The sequence below is a fragment of the Portunus trituberculatus genome, chromosome 39 (assembly GCF_017591435.1).
Source record: "Portunus trituberculatus isolate SZX2019 chromosome 39, ASM1759143v1, whole genome shotgun sequence".
Taxonomy (NCBI): Eukaryota; Metazoa; Arthropoda; class Malacostraca; order Decapoda; family Portunidae; genus Portunus; species Portunus trituberculatus.
In genome coordinates this window covers 21,761,089-21,768,588 of record NC_059293.1, presented here as the reverse complement: position 1 = coordinate 21,768,588, position 7,500 = coordinate 21,761,089, and the positions used below count along the sequence as shown (strand labels likewise).

Below are 7,500 nucleotides of genomic sequence, written 5' to 3'. Positions count from 1 at the left end.
AGAGGTGAGGGGTGAATCTCTCTCTCTCTCTCTCTCTCTCTCTCTCTCTCTCTCTCTCTCTCTCTCTCTCTCTCTCTCTCTCTCTCTCTCTCTGCATTTGCTATTCGTTTACACCACCGCTGGAAGACTGATGGAACACACACACACACACACACACACACTCTCTCTCTCTCTCTCTCTCTGTCCATCCGTACTACACTGACCCCTGTCTCTTTTTTCTCCTCCCTATGCCCTCTACTCCTCCACTCTCTCTCTCCCTCCATCCCTCCCTACCTCCCTCCCTCTCCCTCTCTCCCTCTCCTTCTCTCCCTCCCTCTCTCCCTTATCCTCACTTTATCAGTCTGGCCGCGTCCTGCACCGACCAAAGATCCTTCCTTTATCGCGCCCTCTCGTGGCCCAGGGTCGGAAATTAGCCCTCTCTCTCTCTCTCTCTCTCTCTCTCTCTCTCTCTCTCTCTCTCTCTCTCTCTCTCTCTCTCTCTCTGTCTTCTACTTCCTCTTCCATCCACAGCCACTCAGAGGAAGACCAGAAGCTCCTCTCAGTCCTCCTTCTTGTCCTCCTCCTCCTCCTCCTCCTCCTCCTCCTCCTCCTCCTCCTCCTCCTCCTCCTACTGCTGCTAATCTCCTCTTCTTCTTCCTTTTCCTTCTCCTCCTTGTTTTTTTCTTTCTCGTATTTCTTTTTCGTTTTACCTAGAGAGAGAGAGAGAGAGAGAGAGAGAGAGAGAGAGAATATTAAAAAAAAAATACATCCACAGTCTCTCTCTCTCTCTCTCTCTCTCTCTCTCTCTCTCTCTCTCTCTCTCTCTCTTATATCACAGCCCCGCAATATGTCAATGAGCCAAAGCATCAAAGCTAATATTAATGCGGGGTAATTACTTATCGCTGCCTGCATCAGTCTGTGTCTATGGCGAGGGAGACACATGCAGGCTGGCTGGCTGGGTGTGGGGCGAGGCTCGAGGGAATGACCTACTACCTACTACCTACCTGTCTGCCTACCTGCCTATCAGCTTACCAATACCTGTCTTCCTTTCTACATTTTATACTCACGATAGGAAGAGGGAGAAATAATGTCTATCTATCCCTAATCTCTCAATATCCAGTCTTTTTTAAACCTCCCTATTGACTCAACACAGACTCATGTTCTCAAACACTTTTGCGCTTCACCTCCACTATTTCAAAGGGCTATATTTACGTGTACACGGGTTTTTAAGGTGTTTTTATGGTTCTAGAGGCTGAGTGACAATATTTCCTTATTATTAATTGGAGAAACACTCTGTGGCCTTGGAAAATATTCCTGGTGAGAGAGCAGAACGTTTTTTTAGCAGGTTTTTACAGTTCTGGTGAGAGAACAGAGCGTTTCTGATACGGGCATAAGAGAGAGAGAGAGAGAGAGAGAGAGAGAGAGAGAGAGAGAGAGAGAGAGAGAGGGGAAGAACAATAAGGCTTAAATTATACAAAAAACAAGATGGAGTGAAGGTGAACTAACATCCATTCGTCCAGCCATCCAGCCATCGCGAACATAACACAGCGGGAGTTTGAATGAAAGCGTTACGGCGATATTAGAAGGGGGTGTAGCTCAGTGGTAGAGCGTTCGCTTTGCATGTGAAAGGCCCCGGGTTCGATCCCCGGCACCTCCAACACCATTCTTTTTTATTTTTTATATTTCATCGTTGTTTTTTTTTTAATATTATTGTTAAAGAAATATATATCCTGCTTCTCTACAGGCAATAAAATCAAGAGACAGAGACAGAAAGATAGACAGACAGAGACGGCCATATTTAGAAACGCTTTGCTCTCTCCCCACGATAACTGATGAGGTCCCCAGAGAAAGCTAGCCAGGTTTTTCAAGACAGTTAACGTATTTTCCATATTCTATCGTTATTTCCATTGTCATTGTTAGTATTGTTGTTATTTCACGGCTTTTTCGTCGTTAAGGAGTGAGAAGCGGGGAAGGAATGAAAGAAAGGCAGTGAAAAGAATAAACAATTGATAAAGAAGAGGAGAAAATAAGGCAGTGAAAGTAAAATAAACGTATGTAATGTATGTATGTATGTATGTATGTATGTATGTGTGTGTGTGTGTGTGTGTGTGTGTGTGTTGGCAGATCTATTTTTGGCGTGGGGTATTGAATATTTGCAGCGGTGAATGTCGGAGTCCCCGGGAGACTTGCTGGGGGAAATGAAAGAGAGAGAGAGAGAGAGAGAGAGAGAGAGAGAGAGAGAGAGAGAGAGAGAGAGAGAGAGAGAGAGAGAGTGGTGAAACTAAAGAGACACAAAGATGAATGAGAGAGAATAATGGTGATGAGGATGATGGTGATGATGGCAAGATGGTGATGGTGATGACAGGAGCGGAAGCATGGATGGTGGGTAATGAGTCACAAAGAGGAGGGAGAAGGAGAAGAGGAAGAGGGAAGAGGAAGAAGGAAGAGGAGGAGAGAAGAGAAAGAGGACGACGTGAGTATGACGAGATTACAACAGGTGACGAGGAGGAGGAGGAAGAAGAGGAGGAGGAGGAGGAAGAGGAGGAGGAAGAGGAGGAAGAGGAGGAGGAGGAAAGGTAATGAGATGAGGAAGTGAAGATGAAGAAGAAGGAAAAAAGAGAAGATTGTGTACGTGACTTATAAAGAATAATGGTGAAAAAAATGATAATGATGGTAATAATGAGATGACTTAAAAGACAAAGGAAGGAAACAGCTCTCACTCACTCAGACAGACACACAGACACACAGACACACAGACAGACAGACAGACAGACAGGCATGACGTAACCTAACCTAACCTAATGATGGTAATAATGAGATTAATTTAAAGAGAAACGCACAAAAAGACATACATACATACAGACAGACAGGCATACCTTAACTTAACCTAACCTAACCTAACCTAACTTAATGACGGTAATAATGAGGTGAATTTAAAGACAGAGGGAGGGACAGACAGACAGACTTAACCTAACCTAACCTTACTTTACCTAACTTAAACTAACCTAACCCAGCCTTACTTAACTTAGCAACCTAACCTAACCAAACCTTATCTAACCTAACCTAACCTTACCTTACTTAACCTCTTCAGTACCATGACGCGTTTCCATATTCATTCTGCTTACTATTTGGTGATTCTATACAGCTTCAGAAACTCATGTGAGGGTCTAAAATGTGAAGACTGTGGCCATTAACCTTCTGACCTCCATAGACCCTTCCTAATGTCAATAAAATGGTCTAGTCGTACACAAATCTCAAGGTAAAAATGTGTCCCAGTACTGAGGTGGTTAATTTGGTCTTGTGTTCATCCTTCCTGTTCCTTTGTGTTCTGCTTTTGTGCCTCGTCTCGTCTCGTATGCACGCCCACTCCCCGCCCACCACTCCCTCACCAAGACACTCACCACTCACCACTCACCACTCACCACAGGACACCACACAAACACCACCACGCGCTTCCTGTCACCACTCTCCTCCCTCCTCTCCTCCTCCTGTCATCTCCTACTCCTCCTTTCTTTCATCTCCTCCTCTTCCTTCTTCACCTTCTCTTTCTCCTTCTCCTTTTAGTCATTCTCGTGTTTCTTGTGTTCCTTTGTCTATCACCAATTCTACGATGCTCTCTCTCTCTCTCTCTCTCTCTCTCTCTCTGGGAAATAAACTGATATGATTAAGAATAAAGTCAGTCACGTCTATCAATATCTCCTCCTCCTCCTCCTCCTCCTCCTCCTCCTCCTCCTCCTCCTCCTCCTCCTCCTCCTCCTCCTCCTCCTCCTCCTCCTCCTCCTCCTCCTCCTCTTCCTCCTCCTCTCACTCCTCCTCCTTCTGAGCATACAGCCGGACCTCTCCCAACCTCTCCCAACCTCTCACAGCCTCTCCCAAGACATCCTAAATCACACATCCTTTACCTCCTCCTCCTCCTCCTCCTTCCCCACTCCTTCACCCATCACCTTTACGGTCCTCCAGAACAAGGCCCACTGTCCCCTACACGAAGGAGGCGCCGACGGGGACGTGACGGGCGCCCTGCAACACTATCTATCCATCACACTGCGTGGTTAACAGGTCCTGGCTGGCGCTGGTTCTGAGACGCCCTCTTTACTAATTGGTTCTAAGTATGGTGAGGTGGTGGTGGTGGTGGTGGTGGTGGTGGTGGTGGTAGTGGTGGTGGTGGTGGTGGTGAGACAGAGGTTTTTTTTACTTAACGAATAATTTAAAGTGAGATTTAGCCAAACTTAACCTTTTCAACTCTCTCTCTCTCTCTCTCTCTCTCTCTCTCTCTCTTGCTCAATCTCAGCAGCTTAATCCCGCGAGGCTCGAAGGAGGACAAGGAGGACAATGAAGGAAAAAAAGAAGAAAATGAGAAGGAAGGAATAAATGAAGGAAAGAAGGAAGGAAAGATGGAAGGAGAGGAAAAAAAACTAACGATGAAAAGTAGGAATGAAGGAAGGAAGAAAAGTAGGGAAAGGAGAGAAGAGAAGGAAAGAAGGAATGGATGAAGGAGAAAAAAAATAGGAAGAAGGAAGAAAGGATGGAGAGACATAATTAGAGAAGGAAGGAAGGAAGGAAGAGAAAGTCAAGATAACTGAGAAAGGGAAAAAGAAAGAATGAAAGACAGAGAGAGAAAAAAGAAAGAAAGAGAGAAGAAAAGAATGAGAGAGAGAGAGAGAGAGAGAGAGAGAGAGAGAGAGAGAGAGAGAGAGAGAGAGAGAGAGAGAGAAATGAGAGAATAAACTAAACGAGAAAAGATAAGAAAAGATAAAGAACAGAAAGAAAGAGAGAGACAAATGAAAGAGGGCAAAGAATAAAAAAAAGGAAACAGAGAAAAATGAGAGAGAAGAGAGAGAGAGAGAGAGAGAGAGAGAGAGAGAGAGAGAGAGAGAGAGAGAGAGAGAGAGAGAGAGAGAGAGAGAGAGAGAGAGAGAGAGAGAATGAAGGAGAAACGAGTACAGAGATGAGAATAAATAGAGGAAGAGACAACACACAAGAAGGAATGTAATAAAGGAAGAGAGAGAGAGAGAGAGAGAGAGAGAGAGAGAGAGAGAGAGAGAGAGAGAGAGAGAGAGAGAGAGAGAGAGAATGTAAGTCAATTCTTACATCATAGCTCTCTCTCTCTCTCTCTCTCTCTCTCTCTCTCTAATCCTATGATCCACAATAATGTTTCAATGACATAAATATTCCACAACCAAACCTTCTCGTTTTCTTTAAGGGACAATAATTCTAGCACATCCACTCCTCGCAGTCTCTAATAGACCTTCTCTATTTATAAGCTATTCGAGGAACGTCACACAAGAACGGAGGAGTTGGCTTGATTTGGCCTGTCTTGGCTTGGCTTGTCTTGTCTTCCCTTGTCTTATCTTGGCTCGTCTTGTCTTGGCTTGGCTTGGCTTGGAGTGGCGTGGTATGTTCTCTTCTATATCACCAGGTACCATGTCTTGTAATAACGTCATGCTTCCGTCGCAATCTCTTACTTTTAACGTAATGTCGCGTTCTGGGAAGGGATAGATACCTGAACGCTGTCCTCTCCTACCCCTCTCTCTCCTGTCCTTGCCTTGTTATTAAGTTTGCCGCCACTGTCGTTACTTTTTACGTGATTGGTGTGTGTGTGTTCTTATTTCTTATTTGGCGTGTTGGCGTCTCGGTGCTCCTCCCTCCGTGTCTCGCAGCAGTTTGCTCCCGCCTCGTGGAATATAGAGCGTGCAAAGGCAACTAACTGTATCTCGCTGGAAATTGTATCAGTAATGTGAAGGAGGTGATAAGATAAGGCGGTGATAACGTTATCGAAAAGGAGGAGAAGGAGGAGGAGGAGGAGGAGGAGGAGGAGGAGGAGGAGGAGGGACACACGCAGAAGCAACAACAACAGTAAGAGCAGTAGTAAAAGCAGCAACATCAGCAGTAGTAGTAGCAGTAGCAGTAGTAGTAGTAGTAGTAGTAGTAGTAGTAGTAGTAACAGTAGTAGTAGTAGAAACATTAGAAAGAAAAGAACTTACAAAAACACACACAGGACAAGAATAATTACACACCAAAGCCCCACCAATGTACAGAACTACAGAACCACAAGACTTGCAGGGTACAGAACAAGATCGAGCAGTACCGAATATGACCAAACAAGACCAAGCGAGCTACCGAAAGCCCAGTGAAGAGCCAGCGAGGTAACAAACTCCCTCACTTGGAATCCACACACCTTAAGACTTCCAGATGACCAGAGACTATTAGGAAAGGCACTCAGGCGGGGCAGGTGTAGGAAGGGACCTGGAGAAGCGGGGGCCGGGGATGAGGCAAGCTGTGGGCAGTGAAGCGAGGAAGAGGGAAGGAGGATGTATGAGTGAGAGAGGGAAAGAGAAGGAGGAGAGGAGGTTGTTGAGGGAAAGGAAAGGAAAGTAGAAGAGATTGCTGGAAAGGTATGGAAGGGAAGTGAAGTAAGAGTGATGGGGAAAGAGGAGAGAAGTGGGTTTGAAGGAAGGAAGGTAAAGGAGAGAAAGGGGGAAAGAGTATTAAAGGAAAGAGAAGTAAGAGAAAATGGAAATTGGATGAAAGGAATGGAATGTAGAGGAAGAGGAAAGACGGATGGATTAAAAAGGAGAAAGAAGGAAAAAGAAGGAATTATGGTAAGCTTAAGGAAGGGTGAGAGATAGAAACGGACAAACAGACCAGCACAAAACAGAGAAAAAGAAGAATTAGAAAGGAGATAGAAAATAAAAAAAGAAAGAAAGGAAATGTGGAGGCAAATACAACAGAAATGAAGAAAAAAGAAACAGAGAAACAGAGAGAGAGAGAGAGAGAGAGAGAGAGAGAGAGAGAGGGAAGGGAAACAACACGAACTGAAAAAGAGAGAAAAGAGGGAAAAGAGAGAAAAGGTTGAGACATGGAAGAAAGGGAGAAAAAAGATATATAGAGAGAAAAAAAAAGACTGGATGAAAGATGCACACCTCTTCCACCTCCACCCACCCCTCCACCCCACCTTCCCCTCCCCCCCCCACTGCCCAACCCCCATACAGGAGCGAGGGCTGGGTCGAGCTGACAACAATAATCCCCCAATATATTGATTCACGGCTCTCGCTCTCAGGATCCCAGCCAGCCCACCATCCCCACCACCCCCACCACCCTCACCACCCCACCAACCCACTAACCCCATCACACCAAAATACTAACCCACCAAAACACCAGAACACCAACCCCACCACCACCACCACCACCACTATCACCACCTCATCTTCCATCTTGTTCTTTTAAGCCTTGCAGTTCCATAGTTCTTAATTTTTCCAGTTCTTTAGCCTTCCAGAGAGAGAGAGAGAGAGAGAGAGAGAGAGAGAGAGACAGGGAGAGGTCACTACACTCCCCTTCCAGGACTTTCTCTCTCTCTCTGTCCTCGGTTATTCAACATTCCCAATCCCTGGAATCGCATTGAAAACCTCCTCCTTTTCCTTCTCTTTCTCTTCTTCCACGTATCATCTCGGTAAGTTTTTTTTTAACTTTTATTCTTAACTTTTTCTTAGACTAACACGCACCAGCAATCCCTCTCTCTCTCTC

At 45.3% G+C, this 7,500-nt stretch overlaps 1 long non-coding RNA gene and 1 other non-coding gene across 2 annotated transcripts in view; one reads left to right on the top strand and one right to left on the bottom strand.

Moving 5' to 3' along the window:
- Window positions 1-7,500, bottom strand: part of LOC123515379 — a 183,102-nt gene that overhangs the window by 148,678 nt on the left and 26,924 nt on the right. The gene's annotated exons all lie outside the window — the stretch shown is intronic.
- Window positions 1,565-1,636, top strand: Trnaa-ugc. Its single transcript has one exon. It is a non-coding gene; the product is annotated as a tRNA-Ala (tRNA).